General features: G+C 41.0%; 1 non-coding gene across 1 annotated transcript; it reads left to right on the forward strand.

Moving 5' to 3' along the window:
• Positions 1-1568: 1568 nt before the first annotated feature.
• Positions 1569-1676, forward strand: LOC127746154 (small nucleolar RNA R71). The gene has a single exon (XR_008007773.1). It is a non-coding gene; the product is annotated as a small nucleolar RNA R71 (small nucleolar RNA).
• The last annotated feature ends 1862 nt before the right edge of the window (positions 1677-3538 follow it).

Here is a 3538-nt window from a genome sequence, read left to right on the forward strand (position 1 = left end):
TGTGGGGGCTTTGTTTGACTCTGTTTTGAGAGAAGCTCTTCATGCTTCCTCTCCATGGTTATAGAGGGATATCTTTGAGCCTTAAACACAAGTGGTTCTTCATTCACTTGAATGATCAATTCTCCTCTGTCAACATCAATCACAGCCTTTGCTGTGGCTAGGAAGGGTCTGCCAAGGATGATGGATTCATCCATGCACTTCCCAGTCTCTAGGACTATGAAATCAGCAGGGATGTAATGGTCTTCAACTTTTACCAGAACATCCTCTACAAGTCCATAAGCTTGTTTTGTTGAATTGTCTGCCATTCTAGTGAGATTCTTGCTGCTTGTACCTCAAAGATCCCTAGCTTCTCTGTTACAGAGAGGGGCATAAGGTTTATGCTGGACCTTAGGTTACACAGAGCCTTCTTGAAGGTCATGGTGCCTATTGTACAAGGTATTGAGAATTTCCCAGGGTCCTGTCTCTTTTGAGGTAATCTCTGCCTAGTCAAGTTATCCAGTTCTTTGGTGAGCAAAGGGGGTTCATCCTCCGAAGTCTCATTACCAAATAACTTGTCATTTAGTTTCATGATTGCTCCAAGGTATTTAGCAACTTGCTCTTCAGTGACATCTTCATCCTCTTCAGAGGAAGAATACTCATCAGAGCTCATGAATGGCAGAAGTAAATCCAATGGAATCTCTATGGTCTCAGTGTGAGCCTCAGATTCCCATGATTCCTCATTGGGGAACTCATTGGAGGCCAGTGGACGTCCATTGAGGCCTTCCTCAGTGGCGCTTACTGCCTCTTTCTCCTCTCCAAGTTTGGCCATGTTGATGGCCTTACACTCTCCTTTTAGATTCTCTTCTGTATTGCTTGGAAGAGTACTAGGAGGGAGTTCAGTAACTTTCTTACTCAGCTGACTCACTTGTGCCTCCAAGTTTCTAATAGAGGATCTTGTTTCAGTCATGAAATTTTGAGTGGTTTTAATTACATCAGAGACCATGGTTGCTAAGTTAGAGTGGCTTTGCTTAGAATTCTCTGTCTGTTACTGAGAAGATGATGGAAAAGGCTTGCCATTGCTAAACCTGTTTCTTCCACCGTTATTTTTGTTGAAACCTTGTTGAGGTCTCTGTTGATCCTTCCATGAGAGATTTAGGTGATTTCTCCATGAAGGATTATAGGTATTTTTCATAGGGTTCTCCCATGTAATTCACCTCTTCCATTAAAGGGTTCTCAGGATCATAAGCTTCTTCTATAGATGAAGCATCCTTAGTACTGCCTGGTGCAGCTTGCATTCCAGACAAACTTTGAGAAATCATATTGACTTGCTGAGTCAATATTTTGTTCTGAGCCAATATGGCATTCAGAGTATTAATCTCAAGAACTCCTTTCTTCTGATTTGTCCCATTGTTCACAAGATTCCTTTCATAAGTGTACATGAATTGGTTATTTGCAACTATTTCAATTAGTTCTTGAGCTTCTGTAGGCGTCTTCTTCAGATGAAGAGATCCTCCAGCGGAGCTGTCCAATGACATCTTGGATAGCTCAGACAGACCGTCATAGAAGATACCTATGATGCTCCATTCAGAAAGCATGTCAGAAGGACACTTTTTGATCAATTGTTTGTATCTTTCCCAAGCTTCATAGAGGGATTCACCTTCCTTCTGTCTGAAGGTTTGGACTTCCACTCTAAGCTTACTCAATTTTTGAGGTGGAAAGAACTTTGCCAAGAAGGCATTGACTAGCTTTTCTTAAGAGTTCAGGCTTTCTTTAGGTTGTGAGTCCAACCGTATCCTAGCTCTGTCTCTTACAGCAAAAGGGAATAGCATAAGTCTGTAGACCTCAGGGTCAACCCCATTGGTCTTGATAGTGTCATAGATTTGCAAGAATTCAGCTAATAATTGATGAGGATCTTCCAATGGAAGTCTATGGAACTTGCAATTCTGTTGCATTAAAGAAACTACTTGAGGCTTAAGCTCAAAGTTGTTTGCTCCAATGGCAGGAATAGAGATGCTTCTCCCATAGAAGTCGGGAGTAGGTGCAGTAACTCCCATAGAAGTCGGGAGTAGGTACAGTAAAGTCACCCAGTACCTTCCTTGCATTGTTGCCATTGTTGTTGTTTTCGGCTGCCATGTCTTCTTCTTTGAAGAATTCTGTTAGGTCCTCTATAGAGAGTTGTGCTTTAGCTTCTCTTAGATTTCGCTTCAAGGTCCTTTCAGGTTCAGGGTCAGCCTCAACAAGAATGCTTTTGTCTTTGCTCCTGCTCATATGAAAGAGAAGAGAACAAGAAAATATGGAATCCTCTATGTCACAGTATAGAGATTCTTTGAGGTGTCAGAGGAAAAGAAAAATAGAAGGAAGAGGTAGAAGAATTCGAACTTAGAAAGATAGAGTTCAAATTGTGCATGTTAGTCCATAAATAGAAGGATGTGAGAAGAGGGAAAGAAATTTTTTAAAATTAAAGTGAATTAATTAAAAGAAATTTTGAAAAAAAAAAGGTAATTGATTTTCGAAAACCAAGAGTGGGAAAGAAATTAAGTCATTTTTGAAAAAGATTTTGAAATCAGAAAACAAAAAGACATGATTGAAAACTATTTTGAAAAATATGTGATTAAGAAGATATGATTGAAAAGCTATAGTTTTAAAAAGATATGATTGAAAAAATATGATTGAAAAACAATTTAAAAAGATTTGATTTTTAAAATTAATGACTTGGCTAACAAGAAAAGATATTGTTCCGAGGGTTACCTGAAACGTGTAGCTCGGTCGTCTGGAGAGGCCCGAGGTGGGGGTTCAGGGACCCGAGCTTGATATGCAGAGTGGTTGGTGGTTGTACCTGCAATGACACTCCGATGCTTAAGTTAGCATGGGTCCAAGCAGATATGTGTAGAACGTGGAATGAATATCATACTTGGGTGCTCCAGTGTATTTATAGTAGTTGGCCGTGATCTTCCCTGGATAAGATATTCTTATCTTATCTTATCTTTGAGAGTTTTATCTCTATCTTTGTGGAACCGCCTTTTCTAGGCCTTTTCAGCCTTTAGGTTTTGGGCTGCGTTCCTTTTGATGGGCCTTCCTTGCTTTATTGTCCGAGGTCCGACCTTTAGGTGTGAGCCTTAGGACGAGGTCGGACCTCTTATGAATTTGCCGAGTTGGAGGAGCCCGGTCAGGGTATGAACAGTGCCCCTGCCCGAGTTCGTCCTTTTTGGGAGGTCGAGCTCGGGCATAGTAGTTTTTCAAAATTCAAAAATGGTCGTTCCTGCATTTATTGCATTTTACCGTTTTTCCTCGATTTTCGTTCGGGCTCTGTGAAGGCTTTATTTATTTGCCCCTTTTCCTCTTTTTCTGCGTTATTGTTTTTCTTTATCCTTTCCGAGCACTACTTCTTCTTTCTCTTTGCTCTGCTTCCCCGAATCTCTCCGTGTGTCTTTCTGGGGTTTCCTCTGTGCCGTCGCTTCGTTCTCCTTGCTTCGGAGCTCGTCGTCTTCGTTTCTTTCTTCCAGGTTTGTTCCCATATTTCTCTTTTCTTGTGCACATATGCTTCTGTTCTTTGTGTGGC

Source organism: Arachis duranensis, chromosome 3 (genome assembly GCF_000817695.3).
Source record: "Arachis duranensis cultivar V14167 chromosome 3, aradu.V14167.gnm2.J7QH, whole genome shotgun sequence".
NCBI classification, from domain to species: Eukaryota; Viridiplantae; Streptophyta; class Magnoliopsida; order Fabales; family Fabaceae; genus Arachis; species Arachis duranensis.